The sequence below is a fragment of the Rissa tridactyla genome, chromosome 1, assembly GCF_028500815.1.
Source record: "Rissa tridactyla isolate bRisTri1 chromosome 1, bRisTri1.patW.cur.20221130, whole genome shotgun sequence".
Classification (NCBI taxonomy): domain Eukaryota; kingdom Metazoa; phylum Chordata; class Aves; order Charadriiformes; family Laridae; genus Rissa; species Rissa tridactyla.
Window position 1 is genome coordinate 196,782,057 of NC_071466.1, and position 27,063 is coordinate 196,809,119.

General features: G+C 42.8%; 1 protein-coding gene across 6 annotated transcripts in view; it reads left to right on the forward strand.

The window, feature by feature from the left end:
* The window catches only part of PLXNB2 (plexin B2), a 260,101-nt gene that overhangs the window by 149,595 nt on the left and 83,443 nt on the right, over nt 1-27,063 (forward strand). The gene's annotated exons all lie outside the window — the stretch shown is intronic.

The window sequence follows — 27,063 nt, forward strand, 5'->3', positions numbered from 1 at the left end:
TGCTACATTAGCTTTGTCTCCATAAACCTTTGACTCCTGGCCAAAGTGAGTCCTTTCATGGGACTGCTGATGTTGGAGTCGGTGAAGTCTGCCTCCTCACCCCCCTTCTTTTTAATTTAAGGCGAGTGAATGATACCAGTGTGAACAGGCACAGATTAGGGCACTGTTCTGCTGCTTTTCTTGCTCATGATCTTGCTGCTGTCTGCTTGTTGGTACAGGGGAAGCCTCTGAATGGCTGTGTCTGTAGCAACTGTGCAATTACTAATAAACGAGCAATTTTAAGAGGCCCCATTCATTTCAGGTCTAATTAATTTTTGACGCACACTCCGAGCCTACACAACCAGGGGAGCAGGGCTCTGGGAGGATCTCCCTGGGGAAGGCAGGGCAGTGCTACTCCCCCTCGCCTCAGCTCCCCACAGCTCCCTTCTGCCCCACGGCCGCCTCCCAGCACGGGGCTTTCACTCCATGGCTTTGAGACCAGGGCTTCTCCAAAAGCCCGTTTGAAGCCTTCAAGCTGCTGATGCCCCCGGGTTTGGTGCTGGAACAGCCTGGCTGCAGGGGCATCACAGCTCTCTCCATAGCTAAGTTTGAGGACTTCTGCTCCGTTCCTGCCCTGCACCCTCTTGCTTTCTGATGGAGATGATGTTTAAGCAGTTGGCTTAGGTGAACTGGTACGTCACTTTGCTAAATGGAAAACGGTTTGTAATAATGCGTTGATTTCTATGGAATATGCCACCTCCACTGCTCTTAACCTTTGCTGTTACTTTTGTGCTAGTAAACATGAAAACATGAAACATGTGCTCTCAGGGTGTTGCTTTTTTCATGCCGTTTATATGAATCTGTTTATTACCTCGGCTTGTGTTCTTGGTTTTCTCCCTGCATTAAAGCATTTAAATGTATTAGTTGAGAAAAATCTCTATAATAATCTTCAGTTCAATTAACGTTATATTTAATTAAAGGATTTAACAAGGATAAAAGTAAGAATTAAATACTTGTCTGCTTAATAATTTTTTAGGGCTAAATTCAAGGCAAGCCTCAACCTTATTTGATTCAGTTAATGCAGTACCTGCAAAAGGCATTATATTTAAAAATAGGTGTTCCTTTGGACAGCTAGACAATATTCTAGTGTCCTGTTACTGCAGCACTCAATTTGATCAAGCACAATGTCATGAAGTAATGTCAAGACGTAAAAATATCTAGTTTTAGGTGGGAAATTTCTCATTGTCAGTCAGTAAGCCAATGACTTTGTAAACAGAAGTCTTCCAGGGATACACAAAATACAGTCTTGTTTATCCTTGCTGGTTTTCCTTAAAATTGCATCAGTTTAATTTGTGACTAGTTAAATGAATCTTATTAAATTACAGTTCCTGGGAACTTCTGAGTTTGCGAAACATTGCAACTCTTGTGTTTATACACAGCTAGTATTTTCTTTAAAATGTGTCTGGAAAATTCCAGACAACTGAAGGGACTTGCCACGCTTTTCTTCAAAGCTAGACCTATGGTTTCAGAAAGCATGTTTTTTAGAGCTTGTTGGTTTTTGTTGTTTTGGGTTTTTTTTGAACCTGGAGGGAGAACAATGGTGCTGGTTGCACTGAGGAGGCAGAAGGTGTGTGTTGCTTTGTGAGTTCTGACTGGTTATTTTTCGTATATGAACACAGAGCTGTGTTTAATGTTATTTCTAAAAAAATATATATTTTTCCCCTCGTGTAGAAATGATGACCTCACAAATCATGGTACCTGTTATAGGCAATGTTATGGGGATTTATACTCTGTGACACCTTCTTACTTTCCCTTCTTGAGGTGTTTTCTGCTGAGATCTTCCAACTGCATGTCAGAGAGGTCCTGAGGACACCACAGGGGGTGCCGGGGGACCCTCACTAAGAACAGAAAGCTGGGCCACGGTTTTGACTTTGGCATCCCCTGCATCAGTTCCACATCCAAAAGTCTCCACCCTAACGTACTGGCCATTTGGCTCTTCAGGGTACTTACAGAGGGAAAAAGCGGTCACAATACCATTTCCATTGTAATGAGCAGAAACATGCAGTAGAGCTGATGTCAGGGAAGGTAGACCAGATTCCTGAAGTCCTTCAGCACTTCTTACAGCCAGCATCTTCAGAAAACATGAGCTATATCATTCTGTGCAGGAGAAACCGGACTAGTTTAGTCTCTGCTCTGCAGTGGCATTGATTGCCAGTGCTTCATCAGAAGTATCCAGAAATAGAATGACTGTAGAGAGGTCTGCTTGGTTGCAAAGCCAAGGAGATCCTGTTCAAAGGCCAGGGTGGTGCTAGGAAGGGAAGGTGTGTGTGGTCAGGAACCCAGGGATGAGCTGATTCGTTGCATTCCCAGGTGTTTCATACCCTTGGGTGAACTCAAATCAGGCCATCCATCTGTATGTGAATTCTTCAGCTGATTGACTTGAAAACTATATTGGATAGCATTTGTTTATAGTGGTCCAAGCTGCAGGATATGGATTTTGTCTGGCGTATAAATATTTTGGTGCTACCCTGGGTTTGCTTTGCAGGATGTGTATGCTGCCTTCTTGAGCTGCGCCACATGGGACCGTTCTACCTGTTTGCATGATTACAGATGTTGCCTAAAGGAGCTCTATGCAAAGAAATTATCTCCTAAGGGAGGTATATGTGAGCAAAGCTTTTACAGCTGGGGGGCAAGCTATGCTGAAAGAAATTGTTCTTTGAAAATATGTCTTTGAAGTACATATAGGACCAGGAGGAAAAGAACAAATAAATTATATAGATGGGGAATGGAAACAAAAAAACTAAAGAAAGGAAAATGTTCCCAATATATCTATTTTGCATGACTTGAGCAAAATTGAATATGCTAACATTATTGCAAGCAAATGTGATACCCTGAAAATAGTCATCTTATACAAAAGCAGGCGTTTATTCTCATGAAAGAAGAATGAGCGGAGATAACATTCTCTCCTAGCAAGCCTGTCTGTCTGTTGTCTTTGACAAGGGGAGAGGCAGCATTTCTTTCTCCAGTTGTAGGAAACCTACTGACAGTGTTTTATTTAAATTGTGTCAGGATATGTTTATACAGTTACTTTATTGGGTACCGTCCATGCTGTTCCTGAACAAGGTAGGTTGGGTCTTCCATCTCTCCTAGCTGCTTGTTTCTGCCACTTCCATGGGTGGCATTGGTATGGGTGCAACCAAACCTCAAGCCTAAGGAAGAGCTGAAAACTAACCTGGCCAGGAGCTGAAAAATAGGTAGTTTCTGCTGGAGCAGCTCCACGAGTGTCCTCTTCCCACCTCTTGCATGCCAGTATCAGCCCAAAGCAAAGACTTCCCTTTCAGAGCAAGGGACCACTGCACAAGGGACCCAGGCAACATAGATTCTCTGTAGTGATGAACTAGGTATCAACTGTTCTTCCTAGATATTAGTCAAAGTATAACATTTACCCAAGATCTTTCTTTGAAATGAATGGCAGGACAACCTGTGGAGAGAGGGGCAAGCTGCTTGCTGTCAGATTTGCTAGATAAAACTGAAACGCTGATCTTGTGGGACAGTACAGGAGAAAGAAGGTGTCCCAAGTGGCATATTAGGCATGCTGTGATCTTTCTCATGCATCTGTTAAGCAGCTGACAAGAGCCTTGCCTGTGACTCCAATTGCTGAATAACTGGGGAGAGGAAAGGGAAGGGGGGAGGGCACATTTGATGTTTTGCGACACATGATTTTGAGGCGAGCATCTCTGCAGTGATGCTTCTTGTCTTGTTCTGCCAACTCCTTTACTGAAGTTGAACTACATTTATTGTCTTTGGCATTAATCTGATACATCTAACGTTCTTGGGCAAGGTAAATATCTGACAGCCCCTGTGTAGTTAATTCGTCCCCGTGCTTTAAAGATTTGCGGTATCCTTGTAAAATATTGTCATACAAGTAGTGGGTGGTAGAGTGCATGCTGTTACAGTAAGGAAGGTAGAGCCTTTTAAATAAATTCCCTAAGCAGATGCACATTACAGCGTACACCTATGGAAGTGGTTGGAATTGCGCTAGGGTCTCAATTTTCCATTCACCGGCCCTGGAAAAGGCATAAGCATCTAAGAGACGGAAATTAGTACAAATTGATCTCATAAGTGCAAGTTTTATTAAAATTCTTGTCTGTCAGTGTATGAGTGATCTTGATAAATTAGATTACCAAATGATTTTGTTCATGACAAGTTTGCTTTCGTTATGGGTGAAATATGCAAAATAATATCTAAATAAAGACTAAGTTAAGCTGTTAAATGCTGCTTCCAGGAGTAATCAGACATTTTCTGGCTTGTGCTTTGATTTGAAGGCTGTCTGTCAGCCTTCATCTTTATTCGTGGTAAATAAAACCTCTTCCCTGAAGGGATCAAGGTATGAGCGCATAAGAACCATAATATTATGCCTACCGCAATTGGTGATTTTGTAGGGATCTCGTTAAAGTTCAAGTTCTTTCCCTGCAATTGAGCAGAAGTACCAGTATACGCTGGAAATAAATCAGTCACTGTTAAAGGGGATCAAGAAAGCTTAAAATACAGGGAGGCTGCTCAAGGTGGGTGTCAGCACCCTTTAGGAGAGAAGGAGCTAAAGGTAAAATAATAAATACCAAAAACTGTAGTTGGGTCTCTCCCTCATCCCTTCCTCCAGCCAGCGGTTGTTGGTCTTGTACTAGTTTGAAAACCAGGGAGGTGACAGCCTGGGGAAGCACAGAGAATTCACTCGATGTGTAGATAGCAAAGACTAACTGAGGGACCTGAGTGAGCAGAGGCACGTGCATTGAGTAAATTCTTGTGCATCATACAGATGGATGCTCAGGCAATTTACTCCGCACTGTATCCGCTGTCAACGGGACTGTGAGAATGTGACTATGCTGAAGAAACCACCATGAGCATCCTCTCGGCAGGTGACCTTCTGCGGTGAAGAGCGTCAGGCACTAGTGCAAAGGCGGCAGGTAAAGTGCTGCCCGCAGTCATAAGCGACAGACTGCACACCAAATTTTGTGAGCAAGGCTCTGAAGTGGTTAGTGGTGCACCAACCCAGAAAGGTCTGATGGAAGTTAAAGCAGATCTAACTGAAAAGCTCCATGCTCGTTTGGGAGGAGGCAGCTTTTCATAACGTGATTAAGTATTTACGTGAAGATCTAACAGATGATGACATGGAGAGGACTAAAAAAGTCCGTTGTAACAGTAATAAGAAGCCCAGGTAGGAACAACAAGAGTATCATGTATTTTGGGAAAAGAAACTACCGTGTGCAAGTGGCTGAGCATCAACCTATGTGAGATTAGCTGATCTCAGAGCTCTTCTAGGCACAAAAGGGCCTGGTGGTGTCTGATAATAAGCTCTGACTGAAACATGTTGCCTAATGGCAAAACATTGATTGACTCTCATTTAGTATTATTTCTGGACTATGGCGTATCTGACATGGCCTAGATTTTGAATTTTGGTGTCTCTTCTTGCTGGTTTATTTCTGTGTGCATGGCCACTATAACACAGCGCTTTTGTAGAGGAGGAGTGAAAGCACCATGCCACAGGTTTCTCAACTGTATATCGAGATCGTACATCACTTGACAGAGTGTTGCTTTCACATTCACACAAATGTAATTCCCTTTTATTGAGAGTACAGTAAGAGAGTATTATTGCCATAAGGACCAACAGATGATGTAAAGTATTTGGTGAAAGTGTAAATTGCTCAAATACTTAAGAATTGTTGTATTAACCTTTTTCATGGAATAACGAAATATGATGTTCTAAAAAGTAGATGTCAGATTTTGTTTATCTGGTGATCTGTTGCTGCTCTACAATGTTACATTATTAAAGGCTTCTCTATCTTTTTGTCTGCTTAGTTATCCTTGGTCCTCTGTCCTTGCTGCCCAAATCAGGATTTTTGCAGTATGGAGGCTGAGGATTTACCCTGTGCCAAATAGTGAAGCTGAAACAGGGTTAGAAATTCTAGGTTTTATTCCGTAGACCATCCTGGTTTAGAGTTGGGACTATGAAGACTGCGCTTCTTTCCTGCAGACCACTCAGTTCTAAAAATAACTGTTTTCTGAAAGCTTCTGTCTGAAAGTGTGTATGTATGCTTATTACACGTAATTTCCCTGTTGCTTTTGCTTGGGTGTCATTTCTTTGTCCTGCTTTGGTTCCCTCTGAATTTTGAGCAGAGCTCTCAGGGGATGAGCGTGCTGGAGATCACCATGGCAACACTCCGAAAAATGCATACAGCAGGCGCCAGGCTTCACCGCCGTTATCCCTGCGAGAGCTCTGATGATCTGTGGACTTGCGGACTTAACTCGGGAGCTGTGAGAGGGATGGAGTCGGTGGCTGAGAGCTGGGGGTACTGTGCCTATTAAAAACATTTCTTATGTAAATTGAGGAACTCTGGATATTGTTTGCTGATGTAGAGCGCTAGCATCCAGCATTTTCATAGCTCCTGAGATTTCCCTGAGCAGACTGTAAACCTGCTTCTTTTATTCCACATAATTCTAATATTAGTCTCTTACGTCTTAGCTCTCCCCATTTTCACTCAAGACTGCTGTGGGAGCCATTGCAAAGGCAAAGTTGTTATCCTGGTAAAAGCTTAAAGGTGGTTGATGATAAAACATGTCATAAAGATTATGATGCAGAGTTTAAAAGAGGTGAGTGCTCGTATCCCTGCTGTTCCCAAATCCTTTTTCAGGAGAAAAAGAAAACATTCAAGGAAGAGTTATTTTATAGATAAGTATTTCACGGCAGTGGTTGTGAGAGAATGTGTTCTTTCCAGCAGCAGGAAGTAACGCAAACTGGATAAAAGTGTGTTGCCTTCTGAGACAAGAATTAGGGGCTGTAGGTTTTGTTCTGACAGGGGAAGTGTGACATTGGAATTTTGTTTTACGTTACTGAAATAAGAAGTACAGCATATCCCAGTACATGGAGGGGTTTATTGGGGGTTTTCTTGCTTTTTTCCTTTTTTTTTTTTTTTTTTTTTTAAGCTACTATCTCAGCCCACCAACTGTAAGGCTAGACCACCAGAAGGACGTGGGCTTGCAATGCTCAGAGCAGTGACTAATTCAAGTGTGATCAGCAGCCTTGATTAAGGTGCCTCTGCTTCCAGTTATTGCATGGGGAGCGCTAAGCCCATAGGAGCAAAATTTGTGAACAAGTAGGATGCAGTGCAGGAATGCCCAAAATAGTTGGCAAGGAATGCTTAGGAGAAAAATGTATTTGAAACCTTCCTTTTAGAGCGGTTTTCCCAGGCCTGTTTGTGGATGCATAGAGGTCGATAACCACGTCAAACCGAGGGGAGTTCAGATTCCGGCTCTGAAAACAGGTTGTGCATTTTGCATTCATCAGTGGGCATTCATGCACGAGCTGGTCCCGCGCCAGGAGCCCAGATCACCCACGCACTGCAAAGGCATCTGGTAGCAAAGCATCAGAGAGATGGGTGCGGATGCAGTCAACAGCCTGAATCGAGGTTTCCTGGTTCCTAAAAAAAGCCTTCTCACTACAGACCTAGTGTACAAACACCGCAGCGTTGTCCACACGCTCCCATCCCCCACTCCCTCCAGCCAAGGCCGTGCATTTCTTCTTGAATGTAGGTGACTCTGGCATCTAAGTGCAGAGATTCCCCACTTCTCTGTTTAAGCGCTCGAAATCCTGGGTTGAGCTTCTACTGGAGATAAGTATAATAATATTTAGTCTGAGGTTCCCAGACAGACTTGAGCATGAGAAAAAGAGCAGAGCTGCTGAGTGCTGACAAGGTGAAGGTAGTTCAACTTCTGTAGAATACAGAATTTTGGGGAATTTGGGGGAAAAAAAAATAGAAAATTAATGGTATACATGGGCGGAAGTTACAAGAATAGCACTCTGGTATGACAAATAAACCTTAGGAATGCTACTTTTGTTTTTTGTTGTTATAGGGCTAAGAATGGTTTATTTCAACATGTAGCCATTAACATGGAATAAACTGGCCAATTTCCTCCTAAGGCCAATTAATTAAATAAACTCACACATGCCTCTTTGAAAGAAGCAGTAAAATTAAAAGTGGGTGCCACATATTTTAACCTATTTACAGAGAGTAGAACTTCAGCAGATCAGGAGGTGTTGAAACATTCCTGTAAATGCTGGCCAGAGAGTCCTGCACTCTTTAAGAGACTCACTGAAGAGAAACAAAGTTCACGGGTTATTTTAGTTTCCTGTTTTTCTATTTAAAGTTCATCTTTTTAAAACAGGACTGAAAAAGCATATTCCTGCATTTTGGAAGAATCTCATTCCCAAGATTTCATCAAGATAAAACTTTTTAAAACTTAATGTTAAAAAAAGTACTTATTGATGGTGACATGGTTCTAGGCAACCCCTGAACTCCAAATGCAGTTGACAGGGATGCCACAAGTCAAAAAATGTTGTACCTGAGCCCTATTTTTGAACTGTAAATCTAAGATAAAAATGTGGAGGTTATGTGGGTCACCATTCTGCCAGAATGCATAATGTAAACAGGATAAAACAACTGGGAGGTTGTGGAATCTCAGCATGAACAAAGTTTTAAGAAGTGCTGACTTCCTACTGCAACTTCTAGCATCAGCATTAATCGAATTGAGTGTATTTATCTTCCTCTGCCATTCTCACTAAAATTAGATTGTTTACATTTTTGAGCAAGCTAATGGCACGGTTATTTACTGCTTACCTCTGTTAGGCAGAAACAACCTAGTAGAGAACAAACCTGCTCCTTTCACCTCTAAAAACACAATTATTAGAATAATGGTGAGACTGTTGGTGCTTTATAGAAAAGTTTCTCCTAGATGAGAGTGTGAGAGGTTTAGCTCAAAGAGGTTTCTGATTCCTTTCCTGTGCTGAGATGTGTAGCTCTCTTGAGGGATGCAATACTTGATTCTGCCAGTTCCTGAGGGCTCTGCAGAGAAAGGAGGGCAAAAAGATCTTCAGAAGCTTTCCCAGAAAACCAGGTTTTAGTGCTGATCAGGATCAATACCCAGTATTGTTTTGCTGCGAGTCCATTTGTTACTAAAAATGTAAATGTCTTATCCTTGAGATTCTTGCACTAACTCATTTGAATGTGTCTTGACTTTGATGTGGAAAAGCAATTTCTGCTATGTATAAAACCTTATTGGGAAAAATACATTTTTCTGCTCATACAGTGAAAGAATTCTTCGATTCAGCCCCGTTTCAGACCTGTTATTTCTAATGATGCTTTCACCTAGCAAATCCAGGCCTTGAAGAGAATAATGCAGTAGGTAACACTTTTAATCAGTATAGGAAATATGAAACAGCAGGGAATGAATTTCCAACTGTGCAAACAAGAAAAAAAAAAAAAAAGGAAAAATGTGAAAGCTGATTTTTTCATTTCTTTCTCCTTAGATTGGTCCTACCCATGGAGCTTTTATGGTTCCACAGTTGCATACTTATCAATAATTGTTTCCTAATTCTGCTCCGTTTCTGCACTGAAATAGTATAAAGTGTTGAGCTCCACGCAGCCAGTCAATTTTCAAGATCCCATGTGGACAACAGAAACCAGTGTGCTGTTAGTAATCTGTTAAAAGGATAATTTTCCTCTTGTATCGGTGTTTAATTAGATGGAATCTCAAATCTTAATAGTACCTACATTGCTTAAATACAGTTCTTGTCGAGATGAGACAATGGACAGGGAAAGGCTGCTCGTTTGAAGAGGAAACTTCTCTCTAATTAGTCTAAACATACCTGAGTGAGGAAGGAAAGAAGTTTACTGAAATAATTTTAAGAGTCAGAATTGGATACTTGCTTGTGGCAGCTGTTCGTTTATACTGGGGTGTTATTAAATAACGTGTAAACCAAAGATGTGTTGGAGAAGGCTGACGCCGACGGGCGTTTCGGCAGGGACAAGGGACGCGGCAGTTGCTTGTCAGTCACGAGCAAGCTGGTGTAGACTGCACTGGGGCCCCTGGGTCTTATCGCGATATAAAAATAGTGGTTTTCTGAAGCTGCGTAGCCCGGGGCCGGAGCAAAGGCCAGCACCCGCCTGAAGCCAGGGCTGCAGAAGAGGCATGGTGGGCTTGCAGCAGTTGGCATCTTTTCTTTGACATTTACTTATTTGTTTAATTATTTTTTCCTCAAACATGAGGTACAAAAATTGTAAATCTTACACGTGTGTATGGGGAGGAAGGTTGTTCAGAGGGGGCAGGGGGTGTTAAACCCTTGGAGGCAACGGGGAGACTGTAAGCACAGGGTCAGTGAGCGGTTTTTTGAACGGATGGGGGTGCGAAAGGCAGGTGGAGCATCTGTGCTGTGGGTTGGGGATGCTATTGGAAACCAGGACGCCTCATTCAAAATGCCCCCCACCTGGAGCCCTGCATCCAGCTTGGGGGTCCCCAGTACAGAAAGATATGGACCTGTTGGAGGAGGTCCAGAGGAGGGACTCAAAAACAGTCAGAGAGCTGGAGCACCTCTCCTGTGGAGGGAGGCTGAGAGAGTTGGTGTTGCTCAGCCTGGAGAGATGGCGAGCTGTTATTGCAACCTTTCAGTATAAAGGGGGCTCAGAAAAAAGATGCAGAGATGCTTTTTACCAAGGCCTGTAGTGACAGGACAAGGTACAACCCTTTTAAAGTGAAAGAGGTAGCTTTAGATTGGACATAGGAAGAAATTCTTTTTCTACAAGAGTAGTGAAACACTGGAACAGGTTGTCCAGAGAAGTTGTGGATGCTCCATCCCTGGAAACGTCCTAGGTCAGGTTGGATGGGGCTTTGGGCAACATGATCTGGGGAAAAATGTCCCTGCCTGTGGCAGGGGGGTTGGACCAGATGATCGTTGAAGGTCCGTTCCAACCCAGACCATTCTATGAGTCTGTAAACCTGATCCTATAGTGATTCTAAAACCCTGTCCAAATAAAGAAAATTAGAAGGTTTTTTAACTCCAGCAGGTTGAATATTAAAGTTTCAGTGCAATTAGGCAAGCTAAAAAAGGTTTTTGAAGAGTAACTTGCCAGAGTAGACTAAACTAATACTCAGACCTCCTTCAGACACGCCAGAAACAAAAAGTTCAGTGTAGGGCCAACTGATGGCTGGGATTTGAAAGGATGCTCAGAGAGGATGTGGCCTTTACAAATATTTCATTCATTCATTCTTGCTGCATCCTGTTCCCTCTGGAAGAGGTCAGGGATATTTTGTGGTGAAGTCCTTTGGGTGGGTGGGATGGGGGAGCGCTTGCACAGGCTCGCTTGAGAACCTGTCTCAGTGGGAAATGACCATCTGATAGATCTCATATTTATACAGAAAAAAGATGAGTTTAAATACACAAAAAGGAAATGTCTTTTGAGTATCCAGCTCCATATAGAAGAGCTAAGACCTTTTTCTTCCCTCTGGTGTCACTGGGCTCTGGCATCAAGGCTTTACCATGCAGAAATGTAGTTTTTCTAGTAATTGTTATGGGCCATTAGGAAGTGACTTATTTCTAAGTTATCTCTCACTATTATTCACTGTCCTCTTTCTTTCTATTCTCTCTTCCATTAGGAAAAAAAAAAAAAAGAAAAGCCCTTGGCAAAGAAGTCGGGGATAGTGAAAAACAATTGAAATCCTTCCATAAGAAATGGGATTTGTCAATTCCCCAGGAGGAAAGGAAAAAAGATGATGTGAAAGTAGCAGCACAGTCCTGATTCCTTATTTACCTATTCTTGGTTCAAATAAATAGGGTCCAATTAAGATATAGGCGATTAGGGCTAAAAAGGAGCGGGTGAGAAAGCCATTTATTTCCAAACATCTTTTTGCAAGAAGCAGTCTTGCCTAAGACCTCACCACTGTCGCCCGCTGTGGTATGGAGGGAGCGCCGTACGCTTGGATGTTTCAGCGCTGGATGCAGTACAGTGCAAAGCTCTTGAAAGCTTCCAGTCATTAAACTTCGCCAAACAACATAAAGCTTTTTTCAAAGAACGGTACTCCTGCTTCAGTGAACTGGCCACCATCCAGCCCTAATAATTGCCTTCTGCCTATCTAAACTGCTCTGTTTATTTAATTGGACAGGGTCATATGTCAAAAGATGTTGTTGGGTAGGGTTGGTGACGCTAGGACAATAGGTACTGTGTCACCCGACTCATTCAGGGCTGGGTGAAGCAATTCCTAAGTGCAGATCATAGTGATTTTGTGCAAATCACTCTGAAGCTTGCGAAGGACTTCATAAATCAAATAGCAGTTCCAGTAAGTTTAAACAAAGCATTATTAATAAAAGTGTTGATCCCTGTCAGGCTACCTAGACCGCTGTGGGAGTTGAATAAGAATATTGTTACAGTACCTTAGAATGTATAAAAGAGAGAGGCCTGGCTTGTACTAGAAATGAAGTTTCTCCATATGCATCTACCACATGTTTATGGCCATCCCATACTGATACCTCGAAGCAGCGCTGGAGGGAATAAGGACCATTGATTCTTCTAGGCAAAGGTGGTTGTCTCTTCCAAGTAGATTTTTTTTTTTTTTCCCTGTCACACTGCTGCCTAAAGGCTAACACAAACCTTAATAAAACATTACGTTTGTGTCATCGGTACAATACCCAGTGCACTTTGAGCTGTGTTAACCACGCTTGCTGTGCAGGCGGGACCGGGGGTGCGGCTGTCAGATTGAGACCGTGGTGTTTCAGGTGGCTGGTACAGTGAAATCAGCCGTCTATCACAAAGTATGGCAGACTGCTTTGTCAGCGGTTCTTAAACTTATTCTCAGGATTTGACCTAGACTGGAAGGATATGAGAAAGACATTACAAGTTGAGGAACTTTTTCAAATAAGCAAACAATGGTCCTGCTGAGCAGAGCTATTTTTGAGGGGGGAGATGTTTGTTTAATTACCTTGGTAGAGCTGGTGTGTTTTTTTCCAGATGTACTCAGATCGAGCAATGGCCTCTGAAGTCAGGGGTGTAGTTGTCTTGTTGATTTTCTTTATTTTTTTTTCTTTTGTGTGTGGAGGTGGAGGTCTGTCCCCCTCCCCTGGCTCCTCCTGCGGCAGTGAGGGTGTTTTACATACTGGTGAGGCTGAGCAAGGTGACCTTGCTTTGCTCTTGGAATTCTAACCTCCTCAGTTTGAACGCTTGCAGTGCTTTAATATTAAACCACTGCTTCTCTTGTTGAAGGCACCGTGCAGTGGGAGTAGAGACAGTTTAAATCCATTCCGGAGAGCGAGAGAGACTTCATTAATGTCTGGAGTATTTGAATCCCAGCAGTGTTACTATCTTTAGCATCAGGGATCGATTATTTCAATGAAATAACAAATGCACCCAACACAGGCAATTCTTATCCCCATTGCACTTTACCGTTTCCCTGTTGCAGCGTCATCTGGGTGATTGCGTTGGGGGATGATGTCCCAGAGGTTGGCCAGTTTCTCAAGAGAGTTAAAAGTAAATGACTTCTCACCATGTTCTCGTTTCATTCTTTTCTGCAAATCTTTGTGCGCTATTAATGCTTTTACTTTTCAAAGGCCTGTTTGAATTCCCAAGTTGGTTTAATGTTACTGAATGATTACATCAATTTAGCTGAATACTCTTATTTGACATAAGCCTAACTATGTCTAAATAAATACTTACACTCAGTCTAAACAAATCTAAATGGTAAGTATTGAATTAAAAGTATTTAAGTGCCTTATTTCAAAAATCTTATTTAAAAACCAAATGAAACAAATAAGTATAGGTGAAGTTGAAACCTAAACAAACGTGCTCATCTAACTGTGTACTTTTACAGCCTGCTGGATATCACACCATAGGAAAAGCAGTGCAAATATAGGAATGCTGGGGCTAAAAATGTGTTGTCTTTTTCTCTAAAGGCAATTTAGTGCTTTCACTAAAATCAGTGGGTGAGACTGTATGAGAATTTCTTGGCATTTTGACGACAGGGATGCTTTCAAACAGGGAGAGGAGGGTGGCTGGGCATATACTGGGCAACGTGGACTAACCTGCGCAACAGTTTCCCTGCTGCACAGCCATAGTTCTTCCTAAATGCATGGAAGTAGTTCTCTTGCTTACTAGTTTTTAATGACCCTATGGGATTAGACCTGTGGTTAGATGGCCAAGAGGCCATTGTTAAAAACCCTTTTTTTGCCTGCATGAGAATCCTGCCCGCCATGTTACTGTGAAGCAAATGTGGTGGCGATGGAGACCAGAGCAGAGTCCTGGCTCTGTCCTCCTCCGTATGAGGTAGCAGAGCTGGAGACACGGTGGTGGACTTCAGGCCTTCACTTAGTTGCTGTGAGCAGGGACCGGCCAAAGGGCCGTGGCTGTCCTTTATAGACACTACAGTTTGAAAACTAAGTGGAGAGACACATTTCTGTCTGAAATGCGTATGAATTTTCTGCCTGAAAATGTTTGCCCAAAACTTTAAGGAAAGTTTAATACAGTGGCTAATTTTAGCAATGTACTGGAGCTCTCTGGGTGCTTGGTTTGGTTTTTTGGATCTCGCCATGAGATAAATTCTCATTTTACGTAATGTTTTTCACCCAAGCGCCACGTATTCTTTGCAAAGGAATAAAAACACTGTTGTACACCAGTCTCACAGCCTGGAGACCGAAGCATTGAGGCTTCAGCTTCATGGTGGAGTAGCCTTCAGCTTCATGGTGGAGTAGCCTTCTTGCTTGGGCCCCTTGTCCAGTGTGGTTCCATCTTTTGGCACCAACCCTTTTCTGTGCCATCTTTCCTTGAATGGATATTAGGAGTTCATTTGCCAGTCACATTAACTATATCAAATGGCAGTGTACTCAGCCGGAATGAGCTCCAGCTTTTTACGGATTATTGTGATACAACCCAGCAGGCAGCTAAACGTCACACAGCCGTTTGCTTGCTCTCCTTCAGTGGGATGGGGAAGAGAATCAGAAAAAAGGTAAAACTCATGGGTTGAGATAAAGACAGTTTAATAGGATAGAAAAGGAAGGGAAAATAACGATGATAAAAGAATACACAAAACAAGTGATGCACAACGCGATTGCTCAGCATCTGCTGACCGATGCTCAACCAGTCCCCGAGCAGCGTCTGTGACCCCCCTGGCCAGCTCCCCTCAGTTTTATTTTTCAGCATGGCATCATATGGTATGGAATACCCCTTTGGCCAGTTTGGGTCAGCTGTCCTGGCTGTTTCCCCTCCCAGCTTCTTGTGGACCCCCAGCCTCCTTGCTGGCAGGGCAGTATGAGAAGCTGAAAAGTCCTTGACTTAGTGTAAGCACTGCTCAGCAATAACTAAAGCATCAGTGTGTTATCAACATTATTCTCGTCTTAAATCTGAAGCACAGCACTATTCCAGCTACTAGGGAGAAAATTAACTCTATCCCAGTCGAAACCAGGACACAGATGCTGATATGGAGACAATGCCTTGGTGAGTTGCCGTTACTTGAATTCTGAGAACAAGCAAACACAGATTTCAGAGATGCTCAAAGAACGATCGTCATAATCTCAGACATCCTCACATTTCATTACTTTCGTGACTAATTTCTGAATATCTCTGTCAGTTACAACTCATGCCTGCTCTTCTCCCATCAAACAAATGCAGAATAGTAAGTTTGAGTTTCCTACTGGCTTTTCTTTATATCGTCGCCTAAATCCTATAGAAAGCTAGTGAGAAAAATCTGCTCAGATACACATGTGCAACTCCTGCTGTTTTCTGTGGGAGATGGCGCACAGTTATTTGATGGTAGGTTGTATTAACAAAAGCATTTGCAAAGCATCGTAGGATATACAAGTTATTTATGTCTCAGAGTGAAGCTTCCTCTGATGTGACTCCACAGGCTCTGTACACGTGCAGCAAAAACGTGTTGGAAATTTGTCTGTTGTTGAGAGCTCAGTCATACTGTAATTTCCAGGTGCTGAAATGGGATTTCTGGCCTCTGGGATTTGTTTCCATCTTTGTTTTGGAAGGGCAAACACTTCCACGGGGGAGTTTGCAATGCTTCAAAGCTTTCCCGTGCCCAGCAGGTTCTAGCCTTGCATGTTTAACAAACCTCCATGGTTATCCTACTGTCATGAGCTCAATGGTAGGCGTATTTAAAGCTTGGAGATACGATGTTTCTGATGGCAGTCATAAAGGCATGAAATATTAGCATCTGAATGTCTTTAGAAATGCACACTGAAAAGACCAGACCGAGGGTTAGGAATTTTTAGTCTTATGCTAGCACTCTGTCATGGCTACAGATTGCTGGTACGTCACATCCAGGGCATGCAGCCTGAATGGGCAAATATCTCTCTACTATGATGCGATGGATAAGCATCATACATTTCCACTAATTGGATGCTATTACTACCTGATGCGTAGGTCATTGCTTCTAATTAATTAAGGGCCAGGAAGGTACTTAGTACTTTACAAGACGCAGATGAAGACAGATGTCTGCTTGGGAAATTAAAATGTAGCAGTTTGAAGGTTTTGTATAAAACCAGATCAAGTATACAAATCTGATATCTAGACAGATCCTAATAAACCCGATGAAAATTAGAGAAATTAGATCCGCTTAAAGCTAATAAAACGTGATAGAAATGTTCAAAGTTGTCTGCAAAAATGCTTTCAGGCAGAAGGATTAGCATGAAGCATATTTTTACAGGGATTAGGAAGAATATTTTACAGGGTAAACTAGCCCATAAAATTGTTCCTTTTTACTTGAGTCTACAGAAGAACTTCTCTCATGAAAGACGCAGCCTGAACAAAAACTCAGTCTTCAGCTATTGCAATAATAGTTTGTTTTTTCCTTATGCACCGTATGTAAAATTAGAAGTGCTCCTGAAACAACTGAGCTATGTATTCTGGTTACTTGGAAATAAGGCTATCCAAATAAATGCTTCAGTGTATATATATTAAACACTATCGTTCTGACTGTCCTTCAGTGTTTGCAGGGCAGTGCAAGTTCTGTTTTCAATGATGTCGTGCTTCGAGGCATATTTCCTATTATCCTTATACATCAGTGCTGGAAGCCTTATGTCTTAATGTACCCCTATAAATTTTTAGCTTATTTGCTTTCAGTTAAAGAAAAGTGTTTATGCATGGTGATCATGTTTGAAGACTTCCCTAGATATATATTCTCCATTAGAAAGTGTGCAGGCTGTGTTTGAACTTAGAGTTTATCTACTGTACCAAGTTTCTAAATATGTTGACCAGCCACTGTAAATTCAAATTTGAAATATATATATATACCGAAGTACCCCATGCACAAAGCAAACATTATAAAATATACTTGGATTAGACCTTTTAACCACATCAGTGGGTGCCATAAAAGAAACATTCAGCCTAAGAGCTCAGAAGATGCATGACGAAAGCTGCCCAGCAGAAGTCTTTGGAGGCTGCCTGAATAATTAGGCTTGTGGGATGAAACTGGCCATGCACGGAGGAGGATTTACACTGCTCTCTATTTGCCTAGTATAATGGAGCCAGCCCTTAGAGGCTCTACTAACTCATGTGTCCAAATGTGCTTACCAGTGAGAAGAAAAATGTTCCCACCAGCTGCCGAGCAGCCTTGCAGTGGCCTCTCTGTCCTGCTACAAACACATTGGAGAAACTTATCTTGTTGCAACTAGGATTCAACCACGCTCTGCAGCAGCAGAGGCTACAGCAGTGGGGAGCGGGTGGTCTCGGTCTCGTCACCAGGATCCTACCTGGCATTTTATGTCAGGTCTGTGGGGAGACAGTAGTTTCGGTCAAGACGTCTTTTCCATTTGTTATCACTAGCTGATTCACAGGGCATACCTTTGTGTTTACTCAAACATCAAAATGAAATGGGGTCAGTAAATGGGGTCTCCGTAGGCAGGACTCTCTGCAAGGCGAATGCTGTGCCCAGCTTGTCCTGCGGCTCCTCCTGCTTAAGGAAGCAGTAAGAGTTTGCATGGCTTCACCCGTGGGTTTGCATTTCTTGTCATGTGTTTTTTCATAGGGATGCCTTGGCAGCACTTCTTTAAGCAATAGGTTAACTGTGCTGCCAGAAGCGTGAAAAATGCCGCTCCTTTATTTGAGCGTAGTTGGCCTTGCTCATCAATCAAGGATAGGGAGGGTTTAGAGTTACCAGCTCTTAGGAAGAGTCAACTTTGAGTGTTAGGAAACCGGAACCAGATGCTTTATTTACAGCTCAAACAGCCCTTTTTCCCCCACCCACCACCCACCTTTTTTTTTTTTTTCTTCAAAGATACATTTCTGAGCCTTGCAGTTGTTTTAGGTTAAAATACTATTTGAGAACGGTTTGATTGCAAAATCAGCAAGCAGATAAGTAAGTCCCCCAAACCGTGGGTTGTTATCGGTAGGAGTGGAAGGACCGATCTGCTTGTCTGTTGCTATTTACTTCCTTGCATCTCAAATTGTATCCTCTGATCTTTAGGAGCACGACTTGTGGTTCTTGAAAGCCTTTGAGGATACAGGAGAAAATTGCAAATCTGGGACCGGTAATTATAGGGACAAATTCTGGGACTTAGGCCTATGTTTTTTTTCAGGGCAGAGAGGAAAAGACCTGGGCACTTATTGGACAGCCGCATTTCCAAGTGAAAATTGCACCCTGCGTAAGGGAGCTCTGTTCAGTATTTAAAGGGGGCTTATAAGAAAGATGGAGAGAGGCTTTTTACCAGGGCCTGTAGTGACAGGACAAGTGGCAATGGTTTGAAACTAAAAGATGGTAGGTTTAGATTGGACATAAGGAAGAAATTCTTTATGATGAGGGTGGTGAGACACTGGAACAGGTTGCTTGGAGCAGCTGTGGCTGCCCCGCCTCTGGAAGTGGTCAAGGTCAGGTTGGATGAGGGGCTTTGAGCAGCCTGGTCTAGGGAAAGATGTCCGTGCCCATGGCAGGGGGGTTGGACTTGGTGATCTTCAAAGGTCCTTTCCAACCCAGACCATTCTGTGATTGTCTACAAGTTTGTGCATCACCTAAATCCTGTCAGAGCCCTCAACGCAGGCCATAAAACAGTTCCTGGCCTGGTTGGTGGGTTCAGCTGGAGTGGGTCCTCAGCCCACCTATGCAAATTGGCTGGTTTTATTCCTACCTGTCCCACGTGTGTTAGAACCCCTCTGCAGAGATTGTAGCTTTGTGTTCAGCGTGGCTGAGGACTTGCAATTTTAAAGGAAGGACCTCCGTTTTGGAGGGCTTAGGCAGGGGCCAGTGTGAAATGGCTGGTAATATATTTTCATACCACATTGTGTCGTGCTCCTTTTTTGAAATAAAGTGCTCCTGGGGATGAAATCGTGTTGGACAGTTCTGAAGCTAGGAAAACACATTTTATGACTGTGTTATGCATCCATAAAAAGGGGTTTTTATAATGCTTTTGCCAACAGGCCCTTAAATAGACAGGCGCAGGTAGATACTGCTGTCAGGTCTGTGCAAATTACTGGTTAACTGGCTATATCAATTTGGAGTGAAATATAATGAATACAAACATAGAAGAGCACGCACGCAGTGTCTGTCCAGGCAGATTGGATCGGTGCAAGCCAGCGCTGCTCTGTTAGAGCCAGGGACACTCCAGTCATTTAGATGAGCCTTACGTGTTTATTTGAAAAGAAAAGGTAAACACAAGTCAAAATGCTGCAATTCTGTTTTGTCTTTTCTTGCCTGTGGCAGCCAAAAACCACAAGTAATGGATGTGTGCAATCGAATGCGACTTGGTAACACACAGCCTGTTCTATATCTGTTTCCATCTCCAGTGCTTAACCCTTTATACTGTGTATGGTATTTATTTCAGCACATTCAATTTTCTGCAAGCCCTCTTTCTTGTGGAGTCTCTTCCACTCATCTCCCCACTACCTTAAAAGCCTCTCCAAATATTTTACCACATGTGCCTTTCTTGCTACGCTTCTCTTCTGCTTCTCTGAGTTGTTTCTGCTCTGTTGTCACCTGTCTCCCCATGTTCTCCCAGCTCACCTCTCTGCTGCAGGAGTTATCCATCTGTGAGCAGAAGTCTCCCCCCAGTTTGTTTTTTCTGCTTCACCTGCCCCGTGTACCGCTACCTCTTCTTGGCTCCCTGTGGCAGGACGCTGGTTCACCCAGCACCGTCTCTTCAGTGCCTGCCTTCTGCAAGCTGGAGTGAATATTGAGTATGTAAAACCAGCAGGTGCCATGAAGTATTGTCTCGCTGTATTTTTCTTTTCTCTGAAAAAGGCAGGAGGAAACAAAAGAGGCGTTTCCAGATCTAAGGTTTGAAAAGAGATAGGAAGTCAATGAGGCAGTCAGTATGCCTGAGCTCCCCATCAAGGTCTGAAAATCACCTGAGGTTCTTGTTCATTTTTTTCCTCCCTTTTTTTTCCTTCTGTCTCCGCTTTGTCATCAGAGACTTTCCACAAGAGTATTCAAGCTGTAGTAGCAGCAGCCGTAGGAGAGGAAAACTTGGAGGCTGTGCCGAAGAAGAAAAGAAAAGAAGAAGGTGGAGGGAGGAGGAGTTGTAAGGAGATGTGAAAAGATGTGTAAGGGAGGAAAAATAAAAGGGCTTTTTAAAAACTGTCATGAACATTAATTTGAAGGGCAGAGAGAAAAAAAACACCCCACTTTAATCTCAGAGCAATCAAAAAGAGCAACACTACCACGGACATGCAAATGGTCCAAATGAAAGTTTAAAGAATTTCAAGAAAGACAAACCCCTGCGATTTATCTCCAGCAGCAGAAGCCAGGAAAATTCTCCATTCCTCAGCTATGTGTTTCTTGGCTCCCAACATTCAATAAACTTTCCGTTTCAAGAATTTTCCCCATCCTCCTCTGCCTCTCTCTCTTTGTGGCTTGCATTATCAGCTGCTGAAGTACAATATATATTGTAGTACTCCATTAAGTGCGGTTGACAGCTTCCCATTTTCATAGAGCTTCTGTCCCACCTCTCAGAAGTTCTGGATAAATCACTGGCACAGCCAGATAACTACATTAAAATGAAGAATGCGGGAATCTGTTAAACCTAAATGGGAAAACAAAATCAGGAGAAATGGAAGAATAAGTAGGACGATGAGACAGGGAATCACGCAGCAAACATCGTCAAGCCCAGGGCAGAATTAGGGGGAACAGATTTTTTTGCATAGGGCTTTTTGAATCACTTGCCATATTTGTGTTTCATTCATTATGGGTTAAAATTGATTTATCCCATTGATTTATGGCATAAATTTCATACAGCCTTATTATTGTTGCTCATACATGATTCTTCTATTAAGTCCCATAACATTGTAATATAACAGGAAGAAAAAAAACTATGGCTCTGCCTCGTGCCAAAATGCTGCTTGGCTTCGAAAGTCTCTTTGCCGTTCTGTGTAGCCATATCACAGTGAGGAAATTCCTGGCTGTTTCCAGCTCTCCTCTCGCCGCCCTCAAGTCAGGAAAGGGGTTCATGCGGGTTTGAGCTGGTGGCGCTCTAAAAGGCTGCGGCTGCGTTGGACACCCCCAGCGTGGTTTGGTGCTTCTGTTTGGAGGAGGAGAGGAGGGCAAGATGGATCGCCTGGCTGCGACCTCTCCAGTCTCGTTTGTGCAATATGTAGGGAAAGTAAAGCTTCACACATGCTGGAAACGTCATCCTTTTGATTTGGTTATTTTTTTGTGCATGTGATTAATGGTTAATTACAAGGGAGAACTGGTTCTGGCAAGGAAGGAGCCAGAATAGTTTGTGTTTGTTTCCACGTGGTCATGCTCAAACTCCCCCACACTGGAAAAAAATCCGCCTCCTTTTTTGTTTCTTCCAGGGGAAGTCCAAAACCAGTCCTTGAAGATGACCTTAGCACTGAAAACAAGCAATGCGTTGTTGTAGCGTGGAGCTGGTGACACAGAGTCCTTTTACTATCAGTATAAATGCATTTTTTTCCTTGAGCCGTAATACCCTTATTATTGCAGGGAAAGCCAGCAAACTAAAGCCATCCCAACTCCCTGGGTTTTCCTTCCCATGCTCCAGGCTCTCACTCTCTCTCATTTTCTGCTGGTCCCTCAGATAAAAGAAAGCAAAAAAGTTTTCCCAAGTTGCAGAAGGGGTAAAATAACCCAGGGCTTGCGTGGAGCTGGTGGGCATCCATGGGGCGGTCCCTTCTTTCCGCCAGGCTTCTCTGGCCGCCTTGCACAGCGGTTGCTGCAGGGAGCCATCCCCCCTCGAAACTCGGGCGGCTAGACACTGCAGCGGGTATTTGCACTTGGGACCAAATTAGATTTAGCCATTTGCAGGATCAGTGAGCGTAAAAGTGTCTGTAAGCAACTTTGGGAGAGTCTGGAGGGGCCTGTGGCCCTGTGCCGACTGCAGACTGATGGGAGCTGGATGTTGGTCCATAGGGCATCACTGGGCTTAGTGCTCTGTGAGGCTGGGAGAAAAAAAAAATAAAAATTTTTGTTAGTTAGGAGACCTCATGGTTTTAACAAAACCGTGAAGCGGGTCAGAGAGAGGATTCTGTGGGTTCAGATTCCTGCCGAGTCAGCTGCTTGCTATTAAAGACGTCACTCGTCTGCTTTTCTCGCAGATCAACTACATCTTTGTAACACTGAGAAAGCGAGGCCTCATTAAAATGAGCGCTTCATTTCTACTGAGAGAACGCAAAAAAGATGGAGGCCTGAATGTAGAAGCCCAAATTGAAAGGGAGGTGTGGTCCAGGAGGGCAGGAACACAGGTCTGTTTCGGCAGCGTTTCTCATCCCTGCGTGTGCTCCTGCCTGCATCAGCGGGGCTGTATTGTGTATATGCAGCCCTGTTATTTGAGGTGATAATACAAACGCTTGTCTTTATAATAAAAATTGCAATAATAAAAATCAGGATTTGAGGAGACCTTTCAGGCACAAGCTACCTGGGTCTGAGAGTGGTTTATACTCCGTAATTGCTGGTAGCTAATGCTGTAGAATGAGGTCTTTCCACAGCAGCTCTTTTTATTGACTTTTTTTTTAAGCTACTTGGCACTGTGAACGCTTGAAGATACTTTCACTTAGAAGAATTTTTGTTTTGATTCCTAAGAGCAGCAAAAAACCCACCCTTGAACTATGGCAGAATCCATGGTATATCAGATTTTCAAAATCAAAACGCTGCCAGTCTGGCTGTAGTAAACCAGGGAATTCATTAGAGTTCATTTGTGTTGCACGGCTCTGCGTCTAAGAGCACATATAAATCTGCAAAGCACTACTCTCCTTTTTCGTTTACCTGCTGATGTTGCAGAGACAGCACATTATTGGAAGTTCTTGAATGCGATCACAAAATAAGTGCATTTGTGAGTCTCGTTACCTGTTGTTAATGCTCTTTTCAGTGACTCCTAGTTGAAAAATTAAGACTCACATTGCTCCCACTTGCTCTGAATTTGGATCTGGATCAGAATATTAAATACTTTGGAGTTCAGGTGTGCGCGGATGAAAGGTTTTGCTTCAGACTGCTAATAGTGTTATTAATTTAGCTTGAAGCTAATGACATAATTATTAATGTGAACTCTGAATTTGCTAGCTGTTTGCCTCGCTTAAATTTCTGACTTAACCCTGCCGATTTTGCACCAAGTTCATGAGTGTCCATGGCAGGGAGATGCTGGGATCCTGGTGGATATAGGACCTACTGTGAAAAGCAGTTGTGCTCCTCAGCTGTTAATGCAATTGCAGTGCCTGGAGAGACCTTGTCCATGTTGGAAAGGCCTGGAAACAGGAAGACATTTCTGTTTGGGTTGCTGGTCCATTTGTATGTGGCGATACCGTTTTACTGTAGTCGCGTGAGATACTGGAGCTGGATGAGATCCCCTGTTTCATCCCCACCCTCCCCACTTGGAAGCTGGGAGACACAAGGAAGGCAACAGGTCGGATGATCTCTGGTAACGTGACTGGTGGTTCAGATTCTCAAAACCCATTTTCTGCCATTGTGGGAAGCTTGATAGGGGTGACCTTGTAGGTAAAGCTCAAGAAAAGTCCTTAAATACTATTTGGGTGGCCTTGCGCGTGCCACATTGGTTAATCCTTTCAAACTTCTCCCTTTGTCCTTGAGCTCCCAACTAGCCAGGCTGTGGGATGCCTCAGTATCTGCTCGAGTTAATGGGCTCTCTCTGGGAGTGAGTTTTCTGAGCAATTTTTGCAAGAGCCACCACTGATACCTCAGATCTTCTGAAAGATGAGAGTCTCTGGAGTGATGTAAGGATCTTCTTCCCTGTGCCCCTTTCCCAGGATAATCATCCTGTGCACGCACTCCTCTTCTGGCCACCGCTGGCCTCTGCTGATGCTGCAGGTACGAGCGATAGGTTTACTCCAGAGTACAGCTCATTCTTGCCAGATGAAATCATGGTATAGGAAACCTTTGGTTTTGGTAACCTGAGTTTGTGATTCCATGTCCCATATGAGGACGCGCTATATCTTAGCAAATTGTGTTTCTAAGAGCAGTGAAAGAGAAGGAAAATGACTCCTTTTATGTTTGAGCAGTACAGGCTATCACAACTTCTATTGAAATGGATATCGGTTTTTCATTCTCTGCAAAGTGACCTCCCACAGCTCACTGGCCCACAGGTCCCATCTGCTACCAGCAAACCGTCACAACGAAAGGGATGGACACCCAGCACAGTGGTCCCTGTTCTCGGTGGTTCTACAAAACCAATTTTGGACCTATGCCGTAATCTACAAAAGAAGTTCTTCTCTCTCCAAAGCTTTTCCAGCATATTGTCTTGCTCTTAGGAAATGGGTTTGAATCCCATGGAGTGTTTTTCCAGGTGATTTCTTCTCTGAATCAGCGAACCCCATCGTTCATTGGTTTTAGGAAATAGTAATAAAAGTTTTAGCTGGGGAGGAGAGTGCTCACATTTATCTACAGTTCTCATAGAATTAGAAGCTTTGAAATCCAAACTGAAAATCTGTTCATCCCCTGCCTCACGTGCATGCTCCAATTCCTGTTTTGAATTCCTTTTAGCTTGAAAATGAAAGCTGAATTCTTTTTGACTTACGTCAAACCTATCAGAAGCTAACAACAAAGTTATCTAAATGAGGTAGAAGAGAAATTTCTTTTAATTCCTATTTCCCAAAATCTCTAAGCAATTTTGATTTTTACCTATTTATGTTGCAAATTTTGGATCTTTTCACCAAAATTTTTGGTCTTTTTATGAATTTTTTTACCTCTTTTGGATCTCCATTATTAGGGGAAATTTTGCAGTGAGAACCACAGTTCTCTGCATCACTTACTGTTAAAAGCACATCAGTATCTTCCTCTCTTGGCAGAAGTGTTTGTCTCTAGACCCATAATTTCAAGTAACACAACTTTTATCTGGATGAGGTAACAGAGTTTAATTCAGTGTATATATATGGTTAGTGAGGAACAGCTCTGCAAAAACACCGCAGAAGCTAAACTGGTGAGATTATTCCTTCGCTGAAGACTTTCTTGCCCATCGTTTATGGGAATATCACTTGTTTTAGTTCTCAGTTATTCCGATTTCAGGCAGAACTTGGCATTCTTTCATGTCAGCTGAAATGAATGTAAGAAATTAAGTAACATAAAGCTAAAGTTATATTGAAGGCCAAAAACAGGTGACTGGGGATGGCTGGAAAGTTGAAGGTTCTGTACAGCAGAGGATTGTGCAGTGAAGGAGGAAAACACCTGCCACATCCATGTCAGCATGTTGCTAGTGCTAATTCTTAAGGGTATTTATAACACTCAGTAGTCAATTTGTAACTCGCTTTGTACCCGTAGATTATAGATGCTCCTTTTTTTCCTGCATGCCTTTTGAAGAATTGACTTACTTAAGGTTATTGGTCTTGCTTGAGTAGAAAGACATAAAGTTATGGGTACTTAAATTAAAATTGATCTAGCAGTGGGGCAGAGCACTGGTAGATCTGTCATTCCAACACGGTGCCACTTTATGGCAGTTCCCCTGTATGAAGTGTTCTCCTGGGTGCTCTGCGTTTCCTGCACTAGAGTTTCATATTTCTTGTAGCAGCAAGACACTTTTTTTCAGTGGGTTTCTTGTAAAGTGCTTGATTGCTGCCATCCCACTTTCCTTGTCACCTGTCAAGTCTCTGAGAGACTGGGGAGGGTCTGTATGTTATTTGTACTTTCTTTTTAATTAACACCCACCTTTTTATAATAATTTTTTTCTCTTTGGGAGCGTGTTTATTATTACTGCCATCCTTCTAGGATACTCATCGAAATCCCGTTCAGTTGTCTGTAAGGTATACGAATCAGAATAGGAGTATGTTTTGAGATGGGGGAAGGGATAGGCAAGGCAATGATGAAAAAGGGAGGAATCTAAAAAGGAAATGACTTTGCAATTTTGATAATCTTGATGGGAGAGTGATAAAGATGACTCTTAAGATATCGCAGGGGGCAGGCATCAAGAGGCAGGACGGAGACAAGACTTTGAGAGAGAGAAAAAAGTGATGTGGTCAACTGCTCTGTTGGGTTTCTTTTATCCTGAGTCTGCCAAGGGCTTAAAACTAAGTGCAAACTGAGGTCAGAGGGTGTATGTCAGTTCTCAGGACCAGGGCATGACTTTGAGTAAGCCACACAGGCCCACGTGTAATTAAACTATGTGATTAAGCCATTGGAAATACATTTGCCGTGCTGAACATCTCGGATTCCGTGCTCCAGCCTGGGCTTCTTACTCATTTTCTCTTGTGTTTCCGTGATTTTTTCATCTAAAGCAGAAGTTTTTCACAACAGGAAACTGTTACTTGGTACATTTCCATAGCACCTAACTCAATAGGGCATCTGCCCTGCAGGTCCTACCACATCAGCTTGCCATAGCAGGATTCCTCCAGCTGCTACTTCCCAGTTAAGATCAGGTGAGAATGAGCTGTGGTTGTAGTGCATCTCATTTCATTTTGTTTGCTTTTTTCTTTCCTTAAGCCTGGTATTTGAGAAGTGCATGGGAATTTACTTCTGGATCTTTTCCATAGCATATTTAGTTTTTCTTTACTGTTTGCTTTGAAGCGGGGGAGGGAAGGGGAAATGAAACCAGTAGGTACAGGGAATGAAGAACTCGTGCCTTGCATGGAGGTCTGAGATAACCTGACAGTGTTTGGCATGAGATTGGAGTGGCAGGGAGTAAATGCCAAAAAAAAAAAAAAAAAAAAGAACCGAAACAAAACCCAGCAACCCAGAATTAATGGAGAATTCATGTAGGTCTGAATAATTTAAGTCAAAAATTTGATAAGTAAACAAGGCAGCAAATAGCAGGGAGGAAGCAGTACCCATTTTTGTACAGAGAGGTGAATTACTTCTGTAGGAGTGTGGTTAAGAGGTGCA